General features: G+C 37.5%; 1 long non-coding RNA gene across 1 annotated transcript; it reads left to right on the top strand.

The window, feature by feature from the left end:
- The first annotated feature begins 1,243 nt into the window (after positions 1 to 1,243).
- LOC128655481 (uncharacterized) lies at positions 1,244 to 23,722 on the top strand. Its single transcript, XR_008401820.1, has 3 exons — positions 1,244 to 1,316; positions 11,850 to 11,946; positions 23,518 to 23,722. It is a non-coding gene; the product is annotated as an uncharacterized LOC128655481 (long non-coding RNA).
- The last annotated feature ends 3,673 nt before the right edge of the window (positions 23,723 to 27,395 follow it).

Below are 27,395 nucleotides of genomic sequence, written 5' to 3'. Positions count from 1 at the left end.
AGTCTGCAGAGGCTTAGATACAAGGTAATCACAGAGGTAAAAAGTATATTAATATAACTGAGATAAGGGTCAGTCTGCAGAGGCTTAGATACAAGGTAATCACAGAGGTAAAAGTATATTAATATAACTGAGATAAGAAGCAGTCTGCAGAGGCTTAGATACAGGGTAATCACAGAGGTAAAAAGTATATTAATATAACTGAGATAAGGGGCAGTCTGCAGAGGCTTAGATACAAGGTAATCACAGAGGTAAAAAGTATATTAATATAACTGAGATAAGGGGCAGTCTGCAGAGGCTTAGATACAAGGTAATCACAGAGGTAAAACGTATATTAATATAACTGTGTTGATTGTGCAAAACTGAGGAATGGGTAATAAAGGGATTATTTATCTTTTAAAACAATACAAATTCTGGAGTAGTTTGTCCCTTTAAGTACACAAAAAACAGTGTACATGTGAAGCATACTTAAGTACACTGCATGTGATCAGAGCTGGTATTGCATGGGAAATGACTCAGCATGTGTCATGTACACAACTGCTGGCTCTCTTCGTAGATACACTTTTTAAAATTAGTGTTTATATGCTCCTATTAGGAAAGGTAAATTTAAACAGTGATATATTTTTTCTAGAGCATTTTTGCTAATGCATGTGTATTGGAAAAATGATTCTATTCAAAATAGAAATGCAATGATGCACATTTTGCTGGAATGCCCCTTTAAGATGGCTAACTTGTATCTTAAAGGGACATTAAACCCAAAAAAATTCTTTCATGATTCAGACAGAGAATACAATTTTAAACAACATTCCAATTTACTTCTATTATCTAATTTGCTTAATTCTTTAGATATCTTTTGTTAAAGAAATAGCAATGCACACGGGTGAGCCAATCGCATGAGGCATCTATGTGCAGCAACCAATCAGAAGCTGCTGAGCCTATCTAGATATGCTTTTCATGAAAGAATATCAAGAGAATGAAGCAAATTAGATAATAGAAGTAAATTAGAAAGTTGTTTAAAATGGTATTCTCCATCTGAATCATGAAAGGAAAAAATTGGGTTTAATGTCCCTTTAAATTCTGACTCTAAAACTAAATAATACATAGTTTTATAGCAAGGCATTATATATTTGTTGTGTTCTGGAATAAATTAAATTAAAGTTCAGTTTACATTAGACTGTGTTTAGTATATAATATTGTGTGCAGTGTGGTCTTACCACCACAGAGAGCGCTGCGGCATTTGACTGCACTCACTGTCTCACTACCATGAACTTTCTGTGTGTGCTGCAGAGTGCAGACAAGCCATGTGCAACTGCAATCAGGTAAGATCAACCATTAGATTATATATATATAAATAAAAAGAGTTATCTCACTAGCTGCACACACACATGTTGTGTATGATTTGTTTAGCAGCATTAGTAAGCCACCTGCTACTGTATTACACAGAACATACAAACACAACTATCTCACTAGCACTGCACACATGTGTAACATATAATTATACACTAATGATTTGTTTAGCAGCATTAGTAAGCCACCTGCTACTGTATTACACAGAACATACAAACACAACTATCTCACTAGCACTGCACACATGTGTAACATATAATTATACACTAATGATTTGTTTAGCAGCATTAGTAAGCCACCTGCTACTGCATTACACAGAACATACAAACACAACTAGATTTAAATGTTAAAGGGATAATCCAAATACAATTGAAATGTGCATCTTTATTTTTCTGTTTGAAAATGAGCATTTTTGTAATTAGAAAACTTTTTTAGTAAAATCTATCACTGTTTTATTCTTTTATATGAGAGATGTTACTGTTAAGTGTATGAAATATACAGACATTAGCAAACAAACTGCATCTGCTTGTGACTTTCTGATATATAGCAGTACTAGAAGGGTGCAAGCTGTATGAATTGCTTTGATGCTGTTCAGAAGTCTGGCAGGGGTTAATATTTTGTGTTGTTTTTGGTGTGGGTTACAGTATTTGTGCAGTTTAAAATAACTATGTCCTGCTATGTAGATGCTGAAGGGTTAATAATGTAACCATGCTTGTTTAATTTGGCCCTACATTAAAAAGTATTATTCATATGCAAGTGAGCTGTTAGGGTGTTTTATTTAACATGCATTAAAAATACAGTAAATATTTTAAGATAATTAGTGATTTTAATCTAATTTTCTTGCTGCAAATGTTTTAATTTACTTTTTGAAATGATTCTACTGTAATCAAAATCTTTAACGTAAATTAAAAGACTTGCAGCAAGAAACTGAGATTAAATCCCTATTCCCTAAAAAATAATCCTTGTTAACAGCCCTTTAATATCATTTGCCAATTATTTTGATCTAGGGCAGTGGTTTTCAAACCTGTCCCCAGGCCTCCCCAACAGGCCAGATTTTCTGGATTACCTTGGATGAGAGCAGGTAAATAACCATCAGTCAGATTACGAGTTTTGCGTTATGAGCGGCTCGCTACTAACTTGCAAGTTATTTCCACCGCTCACCTTTAATAGTGCTGCTATTACAGGTTTGCAAAAACCCGGCCGTTAGCAGGCAATATGGCAGCGTTGAGCTCCATACTGCACACAAATACCAGCGCTGGTTTTACGTGCTCGTGCACGATTTCCCCAGAGACATCAATGGGGAGAGCCATCTTAAAAAAAAGCCTAACACCTGCAATAACTCCGTAACGCAGCCCCATTGATTCCTATGGGGAAAGAAAATTTATGTTTACTCCTAACACCCTAACATAAACCCCGAGTCTAAACACCCCTAATCTTTTGCCCCCGACATCGCCGACACCTACATTACAATTTTTAACCCCTAATCTGCCGCCCCCAATGTTGCTGCCACCTACCTACACTTATTAACCCCTAATCTGCTGCCCCCAATGTCACCGCCACCTACATAAATTTAATAACCCCTAATCTGCCGCCCCCAACGTCGCCGCCACCTACATAAATGTATAAACCCCTAATCTGCCACCCCCAGCGTCACCGCCACTATACTAAAGTTATTAACCCCTAAACCTCTGGCCTCCCACATCACTAATACTAAATAAATATATTAACCCCTAAACCTAAGTCTAACCCTAACACCCCTAACTTTCATATAATTAAAATAAATCTAAATAAAAATTACTATCATTAACTAAATAATACCTATTTAAAACTAAATACTTACCTATAAAATAAACCCTAAGCTTGCTGCAATATAACTAATAGTTACATTGTAGCTAGCTTAGGTTTTATTTTTATTTAACAGCTAAGTTTGTATTTATTTTAACTAGGTAGACTAGTTAGTAAATAGTTATTAACTATTTACTAACTAGTTAAAATAAATAAAAAATTAATTTACCTGTAAAATAAAACTTAACCTGCCTCACACTAACACCTAACATTACACTAAAATTAAATAAATTACATTAATTAAATACAATTAACTAAATTACAAAAAAATAAACACTAAAATACACAAAATAAAAAAATAAATGATCAAATATTTAAACTAATTACACCTAATCTAATAGCCCTATCAAAAGCCCCCCTCCCAAATAAAAAACCCCTAGCCTAAACTAAACTGCCAATAGCCCTTAAAAGGGCCTTTTGCGGGACATTGCCCCAAATAAATCACCTCTTTTACCTGTAATAAAAAAATAAAATACAAACAACTTCTATGGAAGTCCCATTGAAAAATGACTTTTTGAAAGGTGTAGTTACGTTGCGTGACGGCCAAAAAAGTGTGCGGTACAGCTGTACTTACAAGACTCGTAATAGCAGCGATAGTGAAAAAGCAGCGTTATACTCATAACGCAAAACTCGCAATCTAGCCGAAAGTCTAATAAGAAATTATTTAAAAAAAATATTGCACAAAAAACCTTTTAAGGGTTCAAAAGATATGAGATCTCGGGTGCTAGAAAAAAAAAGGCAGGCAAATGGCTTTGACATTGAGACACATACATTGCTAAAGATGTTTTTGTATGTATGTATGTATGTGTATATATATATATATATATATATATATATATATATATATATATATATAAATATGTATACATATATATTATTGTATTTATATGTGTATATATGTATTTACAGTTATATATACACATATAAAAACATTAAAGTGACAGGCCTCGAATTTCCTGCAAGGCTATTGGCTAAGAGGTGGAAACGTCACTTCAGTCAAATACCGTTCTGCCGTAGGTTGCCTTAGCAGCTCAGTGCGGCAAACGCTGCAAACAAAAAAAGGAGCTTTCAGCATGAAGTATTTTATACGTCATGAATGAAAGTCCCCTTTATTTGTTCCAATGGTAAATCCTAGCGTTTCACAAACGCTAGGATTTACCATCACTTTAATATATATGTACACACATATAGACATATATGCTTTAAAGGGGCATAACACACATTGAGATCACAATATAAAATGTTTAGTTATGCAACTTTGCAATATACTTTTTATTTTGCACCATTTACTATAATTTAAAGGGGCATGAAACCCAAGGTTTTTCTGTCTTTCATGATTCAGTATAGAGCATGAGATTTTAACCCTTCAGTGCTAAGCACTTTCCTACCTTGGTGCTAAGCTTTTTTAGTTGTTTTTTTTTTGTTTTATATTTTTTAAAATATATATTTATTTTTTTCCTTTTTTTTTCAGATCCCCAAGATTTACACTGTTGGAAAGGTTAGACGATTACATTTCCAACAGTGGGTCTTGGGGGTCTGTAGCTGCTTAGATGCCTGAGATACAGGCTTCTAAGCAGCATGCCCCCTGCTTCGATATTTAACATTGTTAATGTTAAATAAAGTTGCACGGTGACGTCATCAAGTCATTGCGTGTGACATCACCATGCATAACGTGAAGCCCCGGTGATGCCTGTCACTATGCAGGCCCAATCGCCGGGGTAGGAGCGGGTGGGAGCCCCCAGATCTCCCTCAAGGTGGGAGAGTGCTAGCGACGGCTTTGAGCCGTTGTTAGCACCAGAGTGGGAAACCCTGTGACAGCTCAGAGCCGTTATTAGCACTCAAGGGGTTAAACGATTTCTCTTTTTCATGACACGACGAGTCCACGGATCATCTTAATTACTAATAGGATATTCACCTCCTGGTCAGCAGGAGGTGGCAAAGAGCACCACAGCAAAGCTGTTAAAAAGCTCCTCCCACTCCAGTCATTCTCTTTGCCTACGTTAGTGCTAGGAAGTGGTAAAGTGAGTTGTTAGATAAAATTCTTCAATCAAGAGTTTATTATTTTTAAAGTAGTGCAAGATTGTGCTGCTTTGTCCTAGAGTGTAGCCGTAGTCCATATCAGTCTCTTCAGTAGAGCAGTGGTGGCTTTAGAGCAATGGGAACTTGTGGGACATAATTCTCACTGCGCCTCCCATGTAATTTACTCAGACTTTTATTTCTCCACAGGTTGATGTGAGGGATAGGACCTCTCAAGCCTGTGAGCTGCCTTGCTGTCAGGCAGATACGAGGTAAGTGCTGCTTTTTTATTCTGGGGCCAAGGAAACAAAGCATCTCAGAGATAAAGGTGTGAACATTTATTGGAAAAATGAACATATAAGGCTCATACAGGAAGGGGCGCTTTATGTTTGGGGACTACAGACTCTCCTAGACTGGAGAGGATTTTAGACAGCCATATCTGCAGGCACTGGGGCTGGGAGTAAAGCTTTTTCATTTGCTCTGGTGGTTTGTGTCTCCCGACGGCTTTACTTAGCAAACAGGCCGATCGGGAGATGAGGTGCATATAGTAACGCCCATGATGGGCTTCAGTTCAGTAGCGTGTCACTAGAAACGCATGGTTTCCAGTAAAGCAGGGGTTTCTAGCATTATCCGTTGGCACTATTCTTATTGCTGAGGTCCGGATCGTTCCTGCACCACAAGAAAAGGGACATTGACTCCTGTTTAGCAGTCAGGTAGGCACCTCAGCAGGGTTACTGAGTTGTAAAGGTGTCTGTAGTGTTCAAATTGTGATATTTTCATAATTGACAAAGTTGGGTAAAAAAGTTACCTGTTTAAATTTAAAGACACAGTAACATATTTTCATTACAAAAATTTTAATTCATTTTTGAGGTTTTTTATTTATTAATTTACTCATTGTGAACAGTATGGACCAAGGAGACTTGCAAGATGTCACTTGCTCCTTGTGTTTTGATGCAAATGTGGAACCACCTATCCCTTTCTGTCCCTCATGTATTGAGAGGACTTTAAATTATAGGGAAAATATTTTTTCTGAGCAAAATTTTTCTAAAGCCGATACTGTCCAAGAGTCTTATGACGAGGTTCAAAATATGCCACAGCTTTCTCCCCAAGCATCCCAAATGTTACCTCCCTCACAAGCAGTGCCCTGCACTTCTGCTCTAGCTCCTGCTGGAGTTACCTTAAAAGACATAGCTTCTCTCATGATGCGTTGTCTGCTTTTCCAATGTGGCAGGGAAAGCGTAAAAAGGAAAATCAGACATTTAGTAAGCAAGGTTTCTGATGCAATTGTTGCAATTTCGGAGGTGCCCTCCCAGAATACCGAAGAGGAGGATACCGCTGTAGCATCTGAAGGAGAAATTTCAGATTCAGAAAGTGTAATTCCTCTGGCTGATTCTGAGGTTGTATCTTTTAGGTTTAAGCTAGAACACCTCTGTCTGTTACTTAGGGAGGTTTTAGTTACTTTGGACGACAGTGACTCCACGGTAGTGGTTGTTCCTAAGAAGTCTAGTAAGCTGAACAAATATTTCGAGGTTGCTTCCTCGACAGACGTGTTTCCGGTCCGTGACCGAGCTTATGAAATAATTGCTAAGGAATGGGAGAGACCAGGCATACCTCTTTCTCCCTCTTCTATTTTTAAGAAGATGTTTCCCATAGCCGACTCTAACAAAGAGGCTTGGCAAACAGTGCCTAAGGTGGAAGGGGCGATTTCTACCTTAGCTAAGAGAACTACTATTCCCATAGAGGATAGTTGTACCTTCAAAGATCCTATGGACAAAAAGTTAGAGGGTTTACTCACACTGTACACCAGGGCCTGCAATGACAACCAGCTGTGTGTATTGCTACCGTCACTAGTGCGGTAGTGTATTGTTTGATGGACAGAAACTTCTTTGGATGAGATCACGGATAGAATAAAGGCTCTTAAATGCCAAGCTCCCGAGATACGGGTCGAGGTCCAGGGACCCCCAGGCGGAGCTGATAGATGCTCTGGTGGTCCCTTGGACCTTCAGTCTAGCATACCTATTTCCTCTGTTTGCTCTTCTTCCTCGGGTCATTGCTCTAATCAAACAGGAGAGGGCATCAGTGATCCTCATAGCTCCAGCTTGGCCTCGCAGGATTTGGTATGCAGATCTGGTGGAGTAGGCATCTCTGCCACCTTGGAGACTTCTGTTGAGGAAAGACCTTCTAATTCAGGGGCCCTTTCTTCACCCAAATCTAGTTTCTCTGAAGCTGACTGCTTGGAGATTGAACGCTAAATTTTAGATTCAGACTCGTAAGCCTGTAACTAGAAAGATTTACCATAAGATTTGGCGTAAATATCTCTATTGGTGTGAATCCAAGGGCTACTCATGGTTGGTTTTTCCTTTCTATCCTTAACTTCGGTTGAATGACTGGAGTGGGAGGGAAAGGAGGAGCTATTTAACAGCTCTGCTGTGGTGCTCTTTGCCGCCTCCTGCTGACCAGGAGGTGAATATCCCATTAGTAATTAAGATGATCCGTGGACTCGTGTCAAAAAAGAAATACATTTATCAGGTAAGCATAAATTTTCTTTCCAATTTACTTCTATTATCTAATTTGTTTTGTTCTCTTTGTATTCTTTATAGAAAAGGATACCTAAGTATGTTCAGTAGCTGCTGATTGGTGGCTGCACATGTATACTTCACGTTATTTGCTCACCCAATGAATTTAATAGCTCCCAGTAGTGCATTGCTGCTTCTTCAAAAAAGGATATCAAGAGAATTAAGCAAATTAAATAATAGATGTAAAGTGGAAAGTTGTTTAAAATTGTATGCTCTGTTTCAGGGTTCTTCAAACTTTTACCCCCAAGACCCAGTGCCATGATACCACATACCTTTTAGGATCCAATTTTTATACTTGGTCTTGAAATAATTTTGTAAGAAATAAATAACATGATAGCTGCAATTTTTGGCAAAGATACTAAAATATGTGCATGCTTTATTCCTGATTATAGTCAAATATGAAAGTGTTGTAAAACGTAATAACACACACACTCTCATACAACACACACACCACACACTCTCATACAACAGACATTTCCATGTAACACACATACCACACACTCTCATACAACACACACACTTTCATATAACACACATATCACACACACTCTCATATACACACACTTTCATATAACACACATACCACACACACTCTCATACAACACACACACTTTCATATAACACACACTCACCCCATACACTCTTACAACACACACATACACACACACTTTCATAACACGCATACCACACACAAACTCTCATACAACACACACACCACATACTCTCATACAACACACATTTTCATGTAACACACATACCACACACACTCTCATACAACACACCCTTTCATATAACACACATACCACATACACTATCATACAACACACACTTTCATATAATACACACTCACCCCATACACTCTTACAACACACACATACACACACACTTTCATAACACACGCATACCACACACACTCATACAACACACATACCACACACTTTCTCATATAACACACACACTAATACAACACACACACACTCTCATACACAACACATGCACAGCACACACACACACAATCTCATACAATACACCACACACACTCCTACAACACACACACAAGTCGGGACCCAGTACACATGGTGTTGTGACCCAGTAATGGGTCCCGACCCATGGTTTGAAGAATCCTGCTCTATTTTAATTATGAAAGAAAAATGATGGGTTTCATGTCCCTTTAACCCCTTAATGACCGGACCATTTTTCAATTTTCTTACCCTTAATGACAATGGCTATTTTTACATTTCTGCAGTGTTTGCGTTTAGCTGTAATTTTCCTCTTACTCATTTACTGTACCCACACATATTATATACCGTTTTTCTCGCCATTAAATGGACTTTCTAAAGATACCATTAATTTCATCATATCTTATAATTTACTATAAAAAAAATATAAAATATGAGGAAAAAATTGAAAAAAAAAACACACTTTTTCTAACTTTTACCCCCAAAAGCTGTTACACATCTACAACCACCAAAATACACCCATTCTAAATAGTTTCTAAATTTTTGTCCTGAGTTTAGAAATACCCAATGTTTACATGTTCTTTGCTTTTTTTGCAAGTTATAGGGCCATAAATACAAGTAGCACTTTGCTATTTCCAAACCACTTTTTTTCAAAATTAGCGCTAGTTACATTGTAACACTGATATCTTTCAGGAATCTCTGAATATCCATTGACATGTGTATATATTTTTTTAGAAGACATCCCAAAGCATTTATCTAGGCCCATTTTGGTATATTTCATGCCACCATTTCACCGCCAAATGCGATCAAATAAAAAAAATTGTTGACTTTTTCACAATTTTTTTCACAAACTTTAGGTTTCTCGCTGAATTTATTTACAAAAAACTTATGCAATTATAGCATACATGGTTGTAAATGCTCTCTGGGATCCCCTTTGTTCAGAAATAGCAGACCTATATGGATTTGGCGTTGCTTTTTGGTAATTAGAAGGCTGCTAAATGCCACTGCACACCACACGTGTATTATGCCCAGCAGTGAAGGGGTTAATTAGGGAGCTTGTAGGGAGCTTTTAGGTTTAATTTTAGCTTTAGTGTAGTGTAGTAGATAACCCAAATTATTGATCTAGGCCCATTTTGGTATATTTCATGCCACCATTTAACCGCCAAATACGATCAAATTAAAAAAAAAACTTACATTTTTCAAAATTTTAGGTTTCTCACTGAAATTATTTACAAGCAGCTTGTGCAATTATGGCACAAATGGTTGTAAATGCTTCTCTGGGATCCCCTTTGTTCAGAAATAGCAGACATATATGGCTTTGGTGTTGCTTTTAGGTAATAATAAGGCCGTTAAATACCGCTGTGCACCACACTTGTAATATGTCCAGCAGTTAAGGGGTTAATTAGGTAGCTTGTGGGGTTAATTTTGAGCTTTAGTGTAGAGATCAGCCTCCCACCTGACACATCCCACCCCCTGATCCCCCCCTGACCCCCCTCAAACAGCTCTCTTCCCTCCCCACCTCACAATTGTCACCGCCATATTAAGTACTGGCAGAAAGTCTGCCAGTACTGAAATAAAAAATTTTTTTTTAATTTTTTGTCATACAGTCTGCAGTGATGGATCCCTCCTTACCCCACAACCTCCCTGATCCCCCCCATACATCTTTCTAACCCTCCCCCTCTATTTGCCGCCATCTTGGGTACTGGCAGCTGTCTGCCAGTACCCAATTTGCTCCCCAAAATATTTTTTTTTTTACTTTTTTAATATAAAATATTTGTTTTCTGTAGTGTAGCTGGCCCCCCTAAATAACCTACATCCCAGATCCCTTACTAAAAAACAGAGATGCCCCTGCATCTACATCAATCTTTTTATTTTGTTGCCGGTATATTTGGCACCCCCGCCCCGCCCCGCCCCGCCCCGCCGCAACCGCCGCACCGGGTAAAATAAGAAGGACAGATCAATCGGTTGGGGAATCAACACCTAGGGGCATAATTTTAAAAAGAAGCTCCCACCCACCAACTACTTTGTGCACATACATAGCTGATGCAGATGGGGCCACAGAGTGGCCCTTTCTGCATCGGTATGTGAAATGGGGATTGTAGTGATGTCTCAATATTGAGGCATCACTACAATCCCTTGTAAGCAGCTGGAAGCGATCATGATCGCTTCCAGCACTTCAGACAACAGAGGACGTACCAGGTACGTCAACTGTCATTAAGGGAAGTTTTTCCTATGACGTACCTGGTAAGTCCTCTGTCATTAAGGGGTTAAAGGGACAATCTATTTGAAATTAAACTTTCATGATTCAGATAGGGCATGCAATTTTAAACAACTTTCCAATTTACTTCTATTATCTAATGTGCTCAATTCTTTAGATAGCCTTTGTTGAAGAAATAGCAATGCACATGTATGAGCTAATCACACAAGGCCTCTATGTGCAGCAACCAATCAGCAGCTACTGAGCATATCTAGATATGCTTTTCAGCAAGTGATATCAAGAAAATGAAGCAAATTAGGTAAAATAAGTAAATTCGAAAGTGGTTTAAAATGACATGCTCTTTCTAAATAACGAAAGAAAAAAAAATTGGGTTTCATGTCCCTTTAACTATGAATAATATGGGCTTTTACTATGCTGAAAATTGGTAATGCAGGCTTCAGACCTCAAATGATTAACAATAGTCTGTATATCTTTCTAATTGGCTTTAGCATGGACTTTGTGCTAACAAAACAAGGAAAGGCATACTGACAGTATGATGTGACTTTGTGATAACATACATAAAACGAGGAAAAGCCTACTGACAGTATGATGTGACTAGAGTGACTGTCACATGAAGTACATCAGGATTAGCTCCTCCAAATAAGGAAAATGGTGGTGAAATTTGGCCACTGGAAAACTTTTGCATAGACCATTACATTACAGGCAAAACGGGCAAAATAATGAAAGTATAATGGAAAGTTGTTTTATTATTTATAATTAAATAATTCATGTTATAATCACAAAGTGTATTATGCCCATGTAACGGGACAGACTATTGCTGAACAGACTTTATCTAATTATTTTGCATATCTAACTTTATACTCATTTATTTGATGTTGTTTTCTATTACAGAAACATGTCAAAGGGTCTATAAAGACATTACTGACCATGAAATGAGAAGATGCATAGGGGATTGCCAATCCCACACAAGAATTGTTTGTGGTCACAGGTAAGCATTTATGTTTTTTCTTGTTTAAATCACCCCACTGAGTCATTTATTTTATAATTGTTTTTTGTTTTTGTTTTTTTTATACAACATGCTTATATGGATGTGATACAGCAGGGGAGTGTTTGTTTATGTCTATACAACATGCTTATATGGAAGTGATACAGCAGGGGAGTGTTTGTTTCTGTTTATACAACATGCTTATATGGAAGTGATACAGCAGGGGAGTGTTTGTTTCTGTTTATACAACATGCTTATATGGAAGTGATACAGCAGGGGAGTGTTTGTTTCTGTTTATACAACATGCTTATATGGAAGTGATACAGCAGGGGAGTGTTTGTTTCTGTTTATACAACATGCTTATATGGAAGTGATACAGCAGGGGAGTGTTTGTTTCTGTTTATACAACATGCTTATATGGAAGTGATACAGCAGGGGTGTGTTTGTTTCTGTTTATACAACATGCTTATATGGAAGTGATACAGCAGGGGTGTGTTTGTTTCTGTTTATACAACATGCTTATATGGAAGTGATACAGCAGGGGAGTGTTTGTTTCTGTTTATACAACATGCTTATATGGAAGTGATACAGCAGGGGAGTGTTTTATTTCTGTTTATACAACATGCTTATATGGATGTGATACAGCAGGAGAGTGTTTTATTTCTGTTTATACAAAATGCTTATATGGATGTGATACAGCAGGGGAGTGTTTTACTCACTTCCCTGATCCTCCCATTATCATAAATAGAGCAGCCATGTTGGAGTTTTCTCTGTGCTTGGATTGAGCTGACCCTTTGAAAGGAATGTTCCATTTTGATAGTGGTGCTTCTTTGTGACAGGATTTTTATTGCACTATCAACTAATATCAATTAAAATGTTAATGAATTATAAATATTGTCTAAAAAGAAACATTCTTCAAACAAAGGAATGCTCCTGTCACAGGAACAATAAATGAAACTCCCTTTACAATTTTCAGTGCTTCAGCAACATGCAACTTAAGATAAAACAATATATATTTCTTTAAAAGAGGATATTAGTAAAAAATGCATGCTCTAATTTGTTTTAATACTTTTTAAGACCACCAACCCTGCACTAACCCACAAAGGGATTAAACACACAGTAGAAGTACCGCTTGAAACCACAGAGCACTGCTGATCCTGAGCGGAAGTGCTGCTGATCCAATCATGAGTGCTAGTCATTCAACTAGTATTTCTGATTAGATAAGCAGCAGTTGGCAGTTTTTGCTCTGGACCAGCAGTGCTCTGCAGGTACCAATCAGTACTTCCATTGTGTGTTTAAAGCCATTGTGTGGGTTAATCTCACAGTAGTGCAGGGTCAATAGTCTTAAATTTACATTAAAGGATGTCATTTTTTTTTTTACTATTAAGGCCCTTTTAAAGGGACAATAAACACCTTGAGATGGTAATATAAAATGATAAAATGTGTGTATATATATATATATATATATATATATATATATATATATATATATATATATATATATATATATATATACATCAAAAACAAGCAGCACTCCAAAGGTCTTATATCCATATGTCACCTTTATTTACGTGAACGTTTTCGGGCTACAAAGAACCCGTCCACAGACTTACAAGGCTATGTAAACTTACCACCACGCTGTGTTATATCCACCACCAAACAAACAATGAACTACGCTCTCCACGTTAGATGCGCCTCCCCTGCGAGTGACGTCATCCGCCGTGGCAACGTAACAGGGACTGAAATAAAATGAATACATTAGGCAACAAATGCGCAAATAAACATAGGCAATACACATCCTATTCTAATATCGGGCTATAGAAAAATGGGCAATAGAAAAAATAGACCAAATATTGAAATATAACCTGTAATAATGTTGTGCAGTTCCTAGTGCCGTACCACACATGTCCCGGCGGTTACCATAGCAACCTATATCAACAATGTAGCACATTCAATGCAGCATATGTGGAGGGCAACATGAGAACTACAAACATATAGGTATAACATACTGCAACCAAAACATAACTGCAATAGACCATCTATATATGCAAGAACAGTAATAAATACCTCAACATACTAACAAAGGCCAATTATAATAAACTGCCCTGTAATTACAATATAGGACTAAAGCATCAGAGTAAGACAATTTTGTCAAAAACTACCATAGGTTGCTAAATAAACTCTATTAATTAACTATATGCCATACCAAAAAGAAAAATAAAAATAAAATTAAAAAATAAAAAATAAAAAATAATAATTAGAATGATTCTGGACTCTCAACAGAGACATCCATTTTTAGCAGAGACTTATAAGAACACATGCCAGTCCAACTGAGTATTCAGTCCATAGGGGACCAGAGTATTCAACTCAAATGTCCATTTGGCTTCCCTTTGTAGCAGCATACGGTTCCTATCTCCTCCTCTGGATAATGGCGGTACATGGTCAATGATCGTGTATTTAAGATCCATAACAGTGTGCTTCATTTCCAAAAAATGTCTGGCTACTGGTTGTTCCGATGCTCCTTTCTTAATCGCTGTCTTAATAGCAGATCGGTGATTTGCCATGCGTGTACGTAGGTCATCCGTAGTCTTCCCTACATAATATAGTCCACAGATACAGTGTAAGAGGTACACTATATGTGTAGTGGTACACGTCAGGCGGAATCTGTGTTTGTACATTTTGCGTTTGTGTGGATGAGTGAAGCATGATCCAGTTATCAATCCTCCACAAGTAGTGCAGCCAAGACATCGAAATACACCTGGTTTTTTTATGTCCAGCCATGTAGCTGTTTTGTAGCTTTGTACAGGGTCAGTGTTAATCAATAAGTCCCGTAAGGACTTCGACCTTCTGTAACCCACCCTGGGTGGTTGTGAGTTGTACAGAGGTAGGGATTTATCAGTATTGATGATCTTCCAATGCTTGTTTAAGATATCCATAAAGGGACCCTTATCCCCTGTGAAAGTAGTCACAAATGTCATTCTTCCATCCTCAATCTTAGGCTCTCTATCTGGAAGTTGGCAAATATTGTCACATTGTTCTTTCAACAATTTATAAGGATAACTCCTTGTTCTAAACCGCTGTACCATCTCTTCCAATTGTAAATCTCTGTTACTTATTTCTGAGTTGTTCCTACTCACTCTCAGCAATTGCGATTTCGGCAATGCTCTCTTCAATGCCGGGGGGTGGCAACTGGTGTAATGTAATAGGGAATTTCTGTCAGTTTCCTTTCTGTACAGTGTCGACTGGATTTTCCCATTCCCTTTATATAATATAATCTAACATCCAGGAAATCGATTTGTGTTCTACTATACACCATTTTGAACTTCAGAGCTACATTAGCCTCATTCAATTGTTGATACCAAGTCTCCAGGTCCTCCAAAGTACCAGACCAAATGAGAAACAGGTCATCTATATACCTCTTAAAAAATCGGATGTTCTTGACCTGAAACAATGTCGTCCCAAACTCTTCAAAATGGGCCATAAATAAGTTGGCATACGATGGGGCCATATTCGACCCCATCGCCGTCCCTTTCTTCTGTAGGTAAAAAGATTGTTCAAATCTGAAGAAATTGGTAGTCAGACAAAACTCTAGAAATTGAAGTAGGATCTCAGGAGGGGGTCCAATATAGGGATGTCTGCAGAGATGGAAAAAAACAGCTTGTAGTCCTTCTTCATGTGGGATTACAGTATATAGACTAGTCACATCTAGTGTGACTAGCCATATATCCTCGTCCAAATCCTCCAAATTTTGTAGCATCTCAAGAAGTGCCATAGAATCTCTCAAATAAGATGGTGTATGGTATACAATAGGCTGTAGGAATTTATCTACAAACGTAGCAAGAGGTTGCTGTAATGAGCCTATAGAGGACACGATTGGTCTTCCCGGTGGAGGAGAGATTCCCTTATGTATTTTAGGAAGGGTATATAGGACCGGAGTTCTGGGATATGTCACTAGTAGATAGAGATAAGTATCCCTATTAATGAACCCCTGGTCATATACCAATTTAGCATATTCATCCAGCTTTTTCTTGAATAATTGTGTAGGGTCACCAGTTAGTGGTCTATACGTGTTCTCATCCGCAAGCTGTGACAAGATCTCTGTCCTGTATTCCTTATAGTTAAGGATGACCACTGCCCCACCCTTGTCGGCCTCACGTATAATTAGCTCTTTATTGCCTGATAGATTTTTTAATACCTTCCAGTCTTCCTTTGAGAAGTTATTGAAAGTCTCTCTTTGATGTGTACTAATAGAATGATTCATATCATCCTGTATTAATCTCGTAAAGGTGTTAATGCTGGAATTGTTGAAAGGAGGGGTATATGTCGATTTCTTTTTCAGTTGGTCATATTCCATTTCAGATTCCCCAAATTTCTCCTTTAAAGAGAGTAATCTTTGAAATTTTTTGGTGTCAATATAGAACTCAAATGGATCAGTTCTGCTGGTGGGAACAAAAGTGAGTCCTTTATTCAAAATTTTTATTTCAGAGTCACTCAAGGGGTAATCACTCAGGTTGACTACTATGTTATTCGTCATTTCCGAGGGTGTAAGGGTGGTCTTCCCCTTGTACCCCCCTCTCCTTGTCTGCCCCCTCTTCCTCTGAAGTTTTTTGAGCGAGTAGTCACTCCTTGGGGGTGTTGGGGGTGTTGAGCTACCTGAGTAGGATTCTGTGGTTGATCTGTATCAGAGCCTGAACCAGACCCTGAGCTCTCTACAGTAGTCAAATCCTGAGGTTTATAGTATCGTGCCCGTCTCCTCCTAACAAAGTGTTGTCTCTGTCTCTCACTGGCCGTCAATTGCCATAAATAGACTCTTTTGTCCCTATAGTCACTTATTACAGCCTCCAATTTTTTATTCTTAAACTGAATTAAATCAGTTTCATATTTCTCAAGCTTGCTCTGGAGTTTGTTTATCCAATCCTCTGTACTGTCAGCCTCCAATCTAGGTAAATTTGGTAATTCATAGGCTGTAATCTCTGCCTTAATTAGTTGTAATAATCTCCCCACTTCTTGTATGACAAGTAGTACAAGATCTAAAGAGCATTTATTTTCAATGCTGCACCATCTGTCACAAAATGAGGGATTGTTTCTGCCCAAAGTGGGTACATTCCTGATCCTAAATCCTCTAGGAATGAAACCTCTGCGGTAGTACTCTGAGAGGTATGCCCCATGCAAAGTTAGATCTTTTTCTTTTTGTTTCAGTTTTAATAGATGTGTGTAAATATATGCTGGTTTATCCAAAGCAGGGCGTAGAGCTAATTTATCAAATAAAATCCCTTCTGCATCTGCTTCCGTAAAATGGAAGGTGCTGGCTCCAGGGATTGTATCAATATCCCCAATATCCTGTAGCACATTCAATGCGGCATATGTGGAGGGCAACATGAGAACTACAAACATATAGGTATAACATACTGCAACCAAAACATAACTGCAATAGACCATCTATATATGCAAGAACAGTAATAAATACCTCAACATACTAACAAAGGCCAATTATAATAAACTGCCCTGTAATTACAATATAGGACTAAAGCATAAGAGTAAGACAATTTTGTCAAAAACTACCATAGGTTGCTAAATAAACTCTATTAATTAACTATATGCCATACCAAAAATAAAAATAAAAATAAAATTAAAAAATAAAAAATAAAAAATAATATGTATTAATATTTTGGCTCTAGCACCCAAGGCGCATATATGCAAGATCTGGAGTGCACTTTGCTGGACATTTCTATTAACTTTTTTGTTTGCACCCGATTATAAGAATTTAAGGATTATCCTTGCTGCTGTTTTCATTCTTACATTTCTTTTGGGACATTATATTTTGGATATTATATTTGGATACATTATGACAACGGTTTCAACACCTGATATTACAGAGGATATTGGGGATATTGATACAATCCCTGGAGCCAGCACCTTCCATTTTACGGAAGCAGATGCAGAAGGGATTTTATTTGATAAATTAGCTCTACGCCCTGCTTTGGATAAACCAGCATATATTTACACACATCTATTAAAACTTAAACAAAAAGAAAAAGATCTAACTTTGCATGGGGCATACCTCTCAGAGTACTACCGCAGAGGTTTCATTCCTAGAGGATTTAGGATCAGGAATGTACCCACTTTGGGCAGAAACAATCCCTCATTTTGTGACAGATGGTGCAGCATTGAAAATAAATGCTCTTTAGATCTTGTACTACTTGTCATACAAGAAGTGGGGAGATTATTACAACTAATTAAGGCAGAGATTACAGCCTATGAATTACCAAATTTACCTAGATTGGAGGCTGACAGTACAGAGGATTGGATAAACAAACTCCAGAGCAAGCTTGAGAAATATGAAACTGATTTAATTCAGTTTAAGAATAAAAAATTGGAGGCTGTAATAAGTGACTATAGGGACAAAAGAGTCTATTTATGGCAATTGACGGCCAGTGAGAGACAGAGACAACACTTTGTTAGGAGGAGACGGGCACGATACTATAGACCTCAGGATTTGACTACTGTAGAGAGCTCAGGGTCTGGTTCAGGCTCTGATACAGATCAACCACAGAATCCTACTCAGGTAGCTCAACACCCCCAACACCCCCAAGGAGTGACTACTCGCTCAAAAAACTTCAGAGGAAGAGGGGGCAGACAAGGAGAGGGGGGTACAAGGGGAAGACCACCCTTACACCCTCGGAAATGACGAATAACATAGTAGTCAACCTGAGTGATTACCCCTTGAGTGACTCTGAAATAAAAATTTTGAATAAAGGACTCACTTTTGTTCCCACCAGCAGAACTGATCCATTTGAGTTCTATATTGACACCAAAAAATTTCAAAGATTACTCTCTTTAAAGGAGAAATTTGGGGAATCTGAAATGGAATATGACCAACTGAAAAAGAAATCGACATATACCCCTCCTTTCAACAATTCCAGCATTAACACCTTTACGAGATTAATACAGGATGATATGAATCATTCTATTAGTACACATCAAAGAGAGACTTTCAATAACTTCTCAAAGGAAGACTGGAAGGTATTAAAAAATCTATCAGGCAATAAAGAGCTAATTATACGTGAGGCCGACAAGGGTGGGGCAGTGGTCATCCTTAACTATAAGGACTACAGGACAGAGATCTTGTCACAGCTTGCGGATGAGAACACGTATAGACCACTAACTGGTGACCCTACACAATTATTCAAGAAAAAGCTGGATGAATATGCTAAATTGGTATATGACCAGGGGTTCATTAATAGGGATACTTATCTCTATCTACTAGTGACATATCCCAGAACTCCGGTCCTATATACCCTTCCTAAAATACATAAGCGAATCTCTCCTCCACCGGGAAGACCAATCGTGTCCTCTATAGGCTCATTACAGCAACCTCTTGCTACGTTTGTAGATAAATTCCTACAGCCTATTGTATACCATACACCATCTTATTTGAGAGATTCTATGGCACTTCTTGAGATGCTACAAAATTTGGAGGATTTGGACGAGGATATATGGCTAGTCACACTAGATGTGACTAGTCTATATACTGTAATCCCACATGAAGAAGGACTACAAGCTGTTTTTTTCCATCTCTGCAGACATCCCTATATTGGACCCCCTCCTGAGATCCTACTTCAATTTCTAGAGTTTTGTCTGACTACCAATTTCTTCAGATTTGAACAATCTTTTTACCTACAGAAGAAAGGGACGGCGATGGGGTCGAATATGGCCCCATCGTATGCCAACTTATTTATGGCCCATTTTGAAGAGTTTGGGACGACATTGTTTCAGGTCAAGAACATCCGATTTTTTAAGAGGTATATAGATGACCTGTTTCTCATTTGGTCTGGTACTTTGGAGGACCTGGAGACTTGGTATCAACAATTGAATGAGGCTAATGTAGCTCTGAAGTTCAAAATGGTGTATAGTAGAACACAAATCGATTTCCTGGATGTTAGATTATATAAAGGGAATGGGAAAATCCAGTCGACACTGTACAGAAAGGAAACTGACAGAAATTCCCTATTACATTACACCAGTTGCCACCCCCCGGCATTGCCGAAATCGCAATTGCTGAGAGTGAGTAGGAACAACTCAGAAATAAGTAACAGAGATTTACAATTGGAAGAGATGGTACAGCGGTTTAGAACAAGGAGTTATCCTTATAAATTGTTGAAAGAACAATGTGACAATATTTGCCAACTTCCAGATAGAGAGCCTAAGATTGAGGATGGAAGAATGACATTTGTGACTACTTTCACAGGGGATAAGGGTCCCTTTATGGATATCTTAAACAAGCATTGGAAGATCATCAATACTGATAAATCCCTACCTCTGTACAACTCACAACCACCCAGGGTGGGTTACAGAAGGTCGAAGTCCTTACGGGACTTATTGATTAACACTGACCCTGTACAAAGCTACAAAACAGCTACATGGCTGGACATAAAAAAACCAGGTGTATTTCGATGTCTTGGCTGCACTACTTGTGGAGGATTGATAACTGGATCATGCTTCACTCATCCACACAAACGCAAAATGTACAAACACAGATTCCGCCTGACGTGTACCACTACACATATAGTGTACCTCTTACACTGTATCTGTGGACTATATTATGTAGGGAAGACTACGGATGACCTACGTACACGCATGGCAAATCACCGATCTGCTATTAAGACAGCGATTAAGAAAGGAGCATCGGAACAACCAGTAGCCAGACATTTTTTGGAAATGAAGCACACTGTTATGGATCTTAAATACACGATCATTGACCATGTACCGCCATTATCCAGAGGAGGAGATAGGAACCGTATGCTGCTACAAAGGGAAGCCAAATGGACATTTGAGTTGAATACTCTGGTCCCCTATGGACTGAATACTCAGTTGGACTGGCATGTGTTCTTATAAGTCTCTGCTAAAAATGGATGTCTCTGTTGAGAGTCCAGAATCATTCTAATTATTATTTTTTATTTTTTATTTTTTAATTTTATTTTTATTTTTCTTTTTGGTATGGCATATAGTTAATTAATAGAGTTTATTTAGCAACCTATGGTAGTTTTTGACAAAATTGTCTTACTCTTATGCTTTAGTCCTATATTGTAATTACAGGGCAGTTTATTATAATTGGCCTTTGTTAGTATGTTGAGGTATTTATTACTGTTCTTGCATATATAGATGGTCTATTGCAGTTATGTTTTGGTTGCAGTATGTTATACCTATATGTTTGTAGTTCTCATGTTGCCCTCCACATATGCCGCATTGAATGTGCTACATTGTTGATATAGGTTGCTATGGTAACCGCCGGGACATGTGTGGTACGGCACTAGGAACTGCACAACATTATTACAGGTTATATTTCAATATTTGGTCTATTTTTTCTATTGCCCATTTTTCTATTGCCCGATATTAGAATAGGATGTGTATTGCCTATGTTTATTTGCGCATTTGTTGCCTAATGTATTCATTTTATTTCAGTCCCTGTTACGTTGCCACGGCGGATGACGTCACTCGCAGGGGAGGCGCATCTAACGTGGAGAGCGTAGTTCATTGTTTGTTTGGTGGTGGATATAACACAGCGTGGTGGTAAGTTTACATAGCCTTGTAAGTCTGAGGACGGGTTCTTTGTAGCCCGAAAACGTTCACGTAAATAAAGGTGACATATGGATATAAGACCTTTGGAGTGCTGCTTGTTTTTGATGTATTAATATTTTGGCTCTAGCACCCAAGGCGCATATATGCAAGATCTGGAGTGCACTTTGCTGTATATATATATATATATATATATATATATATATATATATATATATATATATATATATATATATATATATATATATATATATATATATATATATATATATATATATATATATATATATATATATATTCATTATTTATTTTGTCCCCTTTTCCTGTAATTATATTCTGAAGTTGTGAGCTTTTCAGCTCCTGTTAGAAATGGAAGTGGAGAACACTGTTATATTCCACACAGCCATTGGCTGCACACTCTAGTGATAAATTTATAACTGTCCCTAATTGGCCACAGCAGATAATGTAACCTAAGTAAGATCCCATTGTTTTATAGACACTAAAACTTTACACTTAGTTTGTTAATGTTTAAACACCAAATATAACTTTAAAAAATACATCTACATGTTATTCACAGACTAACCTTTTCTTTCAATGCTTCATTCTACCTAGCATTTATTTAGGGCTAGATTATAAGTGGAGCGCTAATTTATTGCGCGCCCGCATGTGGGCAAATGTGCCCTTTTGCAGGCACGCAATAAATAACCAGCCATTAGAAGTGTCTGGTTATTGCTACTATATGCTTGTGGTAGCAACTAGTGCTTATAAAATTAACCAGAGATCAGATCTCTGGTCAATTTTATAAATATGCCCCAAATGCCCCCAAAATACAGTGTAGTGTATTTTATAAAAAAAATACAAATTGTATTATTTTTATGTTTTAATAAAATATTTGCACTAGGTAGTATTTTGGGGGTAAAGTTGGTCGGAGTTGGATGTTATATTTGCTGCATCGCTGAGCTACTTACCCCCTTCACTGCACTTAGATTTAGCTTGCGTAATTTTACACTTGAGTTGGAATACCAGCTAATATTAGCGGGCGCTGGTATTACTCAATGGAGCACTAATATTGCTTGCACGCAAGCAATATTTAGCACTTCACTTGTAATCTGGCTCTTAGTGTTTAATGTCCCTTTAAATAAGCAAGCAGTGCAGCACCTCACATAGCATGGGAGTATCACAGAAGTAAATAGAATACTGTCTTACTAAATGCTACTCTGCAATATCATTTTCCTTTGGGAAGGGAAGTGGAGATATGAAGATTTAGAATATTACAAATCTAGATAGCATATTACTTAATATTTTGTAAAAGGAAAAAAAACACAATTGAAAAGGAAATAAACTGCACATTGTGACTTTCCCTCTTTTATCTCCAAAAGTCTAGGAACACAACCAAAAATTTAAATTACAACATAGGGTATCAAATAGTGCACATTGATTTCTAGAGAAATAAAATATAAATATCTTAAGGAAAAAAAGTCTCAATATAGTAACCCTTTAACGACTGAGATGTACCATGTATGTTGCCGCTCATTAAGGGTTATATTTTTTTAAATAGCACGTGTCCCGCCACAAGTGGCGGTACTGCGCTATTATACCCTCCCTTCTTGTCATCGTAAATAGTGTGGCCTCAACACTGGCGGCGAGACCGCGCATTTAATAGCACTTCCCTATTCAAAGCCAAGTGATGTACAGGGTACGTTGCTAGTCTTTAAGGGGTTAAAGTATAGGTTCTAAGCATCCCATTGGCAGGTAGTGATCTGTTTGATTAGGAAGGAACGTGGCCAAATATGTTAATATCTAGATGGAAATTGCATTGACATGAGAATTTATGGAAGTTAAAAATACAATTCTTTTTTAGTATTCATCACAACCTTGAAGTTGAAATATAATTTGTCAGATTTACTTTTTTAGTTCTACAAATTAAAGTTCTGCTGTAGACTAAGCAATTAGCACAGAATGCCCATGTTTATGTAATATTTGTTTTTATTTTTACAGGCCGGTGCCAAATTCAAGATCATAGAACAGATACAGATGGACATCATATTATATTTTTGTTGTTCTGTCAACATTATTGTGCATCTGCATTATACTTGTACCCTAGGCCTATACTATAAGTTATTCTCTGGTTTATTACAATGTCATATTTAAAATGTTTTAATACCTGGAAAATTTGAAGCCTAATAAAAGAGTCAATGCTGTTGTTTTTATGGAGTCATTTCTAAAGGATTTTTTGGTGAATATTTTTATCTTCATACAGTATTGAGGTTAACAGATCATATTTAACAGACAGGCAAATGCTAATTTTATTAAAATCAGTAAAATATAAAAAATAAATATGATTTTCCTAGTTTAACTTCTGGTAACAATTGCAGTTAGTTATATACAATAATAATTTTTTATATCTGCACAGATATGGTGAGATCTGTAAAACAAATATTCATAAAGAAAATAATCAATTAAAATGACGGCCAAAAAAGACTGAAAGGGAGGTAAAAACATGAAACATAATAACGATGGGCAGAACTGAAGACTGATTTATAAGTGGAATGCCTTAAAGGGGTGTGCTGTAAAAAGGGGCCATACTGTACCTGAGATAATGATATTAGTGTTATAATATAACTCTAATATAAGAATACATCAAGTATTCAACTTAAAGGGATACTAAAGCCATTGTTTTGCTTTTATGATTCAGATAGAGCATGCTATTTTCTAATGTACTCCTATTATCATTTTTTCTTTGTTCTCTTGCTATCTTTATTTGAAAAAGCAGAAATGTAAGATTAGGAGCTGGCCCATTTTTGTTTTAGCACCTGGGTAGCGCTTACATATTGGTAGCTACATTTAGCCACCAATCAGCAAGCGATACCCTTGTGCTGAACCAAAAATGGTCTCTTGAACTTACTTTCCTGCTTTTTCGAATAAAAATAGGAAGAAAACGGAAAAAAAATGATAATAGGAGTAAGCTAGAAAATTGCTTAAAATTGCATGCTTTGTCTGAATCATGAAAGAAAAAATGTGGGTTTAGTGTCCCTTTAATATATTACCTGTCATAATATTAGTTTTATATATGAATATATATTACCTCAGATAATGCATGGATAGAACTTTAAGATCAATTAAATTCATACAAACAACTTACATAGATAAACTTTTGCAGGAAAAAAACATTTTATTATTAATTTGTAAATATGATTGACGTAAATAATAGTAAATTTGTAGTGCTCTTGTGGCAGACACTGCTCTTAATTGTGATATATGTGCCAGAGATATGCTAAAGATTTGCAGTTGACTTGTTAGAGATTTGTAACAGACTTGCAGAGCTTTTGCAGTAGACTTGAAGGGCTCTTGCTGTTAAATTGTGAGAAATTTGCTGCAGATTTGAAGGGCTATTGCTGTTGACTTGTCAGAAATTTGCAGCAGACTTGCAGAGCTCTTGCTATTGACTTGTCAGAAATTGTCTAGACACTTGCAGAGCTCTTGCAGTTGACTTGCCAGAAATTGACAACAAACTTGCAGAGCTCTTGCAGTTGACTTGCCAGAAATTGACAATAGACTTGCAAAGCTCTTGTAGTTGACTTGCCAAAAATTGGCTACAAACTTGCAGAGCTCTTGCAGTTGACTTGCCAGAAATGCTCTTGCTTCGTATTGGTTTTTATCCATGTAATACATGCAAGTCCTTTCCACAATCTGCACACTTGTGGTCTGTTGTCATGGAAACACAAAGCATAACAAGTGAAACGGATGTTTCAACCAATACAAACCCACAGTGCTTGGAAAGGACCTACCCATACGAACCCACAGTGCTTGGAAAGTCTATTACCATTTGGTTCTAATACTGGACAACATTAAAAGAACGACGGCACTTTATTGATGGGAATCACCTCCTGAACTTTAACCCGTATTGTGATCCATCAAAGAACATTACTATATCATCTAACCTCAAACGTTGAACACCCACTGTGGAGGACGGACCACATCAGGGGAGAGCTAACAGACGCTGAGCACCCACGGTGTAAGACGGACCGCAGGGCGGGAAATAGTTTACGGAGAAAACATTTACTTTTTCCAACAAGCCCCACATTCTTGTCCTTGAACTGCCAATCGGTAACAAAATTACAAACGGAGAAACAAATTGGTAACAAAATTACAAACGGATAACCTTTATTGCTAAACACTGTCACAAAATACTCTCAAGTCACAGACTCTCAAGTCACAGGTTGTCAATATATGTGTTAATATTTTTGTTTAAATTTGTGATCAGATAAATGTACACTTTTTAACGTGTTTATCACTAGGTATTTGTCATATTTATTACCCTTAACATTTAGGGATTAGTTTTTTATCGATGCCGACATCACTTATATTAGCTATTTTTAAGATTTATTGTTAGAATTTTTATCATATTGCCACATAATAAATATTTTATTTGAATCCATATATCCAATTCGATTTTTTATCGGCAACATTGATTTTATTTTATATCGGCAACATTGATTAAATCTTTATTAGCAGTTTGATATATCCCCCACATTTCACACTGCTTATTATCAGTGCTATTTTCTATACACAAAGCTGTCATTTATTTTATACAGATTTCCCTTATATATTAACTTTTTCTCATATGAGTATTTGTCCAAATCACTAGCTCTCAGCTATTCATAGCGCTATCCCTTCAACACACTTTTTTTTCTTAATCTACGAGTGCACTTTTTGAGGTTAGTTCACTCTCATTGGGATTAGCTATAGGAGAGTAAGAGTGTAGTATCCTCTAATCACATCCAATTTCTATACTAAATTACAAATAGCCCTTAAAAGGGCTTTTGCGGGGCATTGCCCCAAAGTAATCAGCTCTTTCACCTGTAAAAAAAAAATACAATACCCCCCAACATTAAAACCCACCACCCACACACCCAACCCTACTCTAAAACCCACCTAATCCCCCCCTTAATAAAACCTAACACTAACCCCCTGAAGATCACCCTACCTTGAGAAGTCGTCACCCAGCCGGGCACAAGTGGTCCTCCAGACGGTCCGAAGTCTTTATCCTATCCAGGCAGAAGAGGTCCTCCAGACGGCCAGAAGTCTTCATCCAGGCGGCATCTTCTATCTTCATCCATCCGGAGCGGAGTGGGTCCATCTTCAAGACATCCGACGCGGAGTATCCTCTTCTTTCCGATGACTAACACTAAATGACGGTACCTTTAAGTGACGTCATCCAAGATGGCGTCCCTTCAATTCCGATTGGCTGAGAGAATTCTATCAGCCAATCGTAATTAAGGTAGAAAAAATCCTGTTCCAATTAGCCAATAGAATGCAAGCTCAATCCTATTGGCTGATTGGATCAGCCAATAAGATTTTTTGCTACCTTAATTCCGATTGGCTGATAGAATTCTATCAGACAATCGGAATTGAAGGGACGCCATCTTGGATGACGTCACTTAAAGGTACCATCATTTAGTGTTAGTCGTCGGAAAGAAGAGGATGCTCCGTGTCGGATGTCTTGAAGATGGACCCGCTCTACTCCGGATGGATGAAGATAGAAGATGCCGTCTGGATGAAGACTTTTGGCCGTCTGGGGGACCTCTTCTGCCCGTATAGGATGAAGACTTCGGACCATCTGGAGGACCACTTCTGCTTGGCTGGGTGAAGACTTCTCAAGGTAGGGTGATCTTCAGGGGGTTAGTGTTAGGTTTTATTAAGGGGGGATTGGGTGGGTTTTAGAGTAGGGTTGGTGTATGGGTGGTGGGTTTTAAAGTTGGGGGGGTATTGTATGTTTTTTTACAGGTAAAAGAGCTGATTACTTTGGGGCAATGCCCCACAAAAAGCCCTTTTAAGGGCTATTTGTAATTTAGTATAGGGTAGGGATTTTTTTT

The sequence above is a fragment of the Bombina bombina genome, chromosome 4 (genome assembly GCF_027579735.1).
Source record: "Bombina bombina isolate aBomBom1 chromosome 4, aBomBom1.pri, whole genome shotgun sequence".
NCBI classification, from domain to species: domain Eukaryota; kingdom Metazoa; phylum Chordata; class Amphibia; order Anura; family Bombinatoridae; genus Bombina; species Bombina bombina.
Note: the sequence above shows the minus strand (reverse complement) of the source record. Positions and strands in the feature narration are given on the sequence as shown.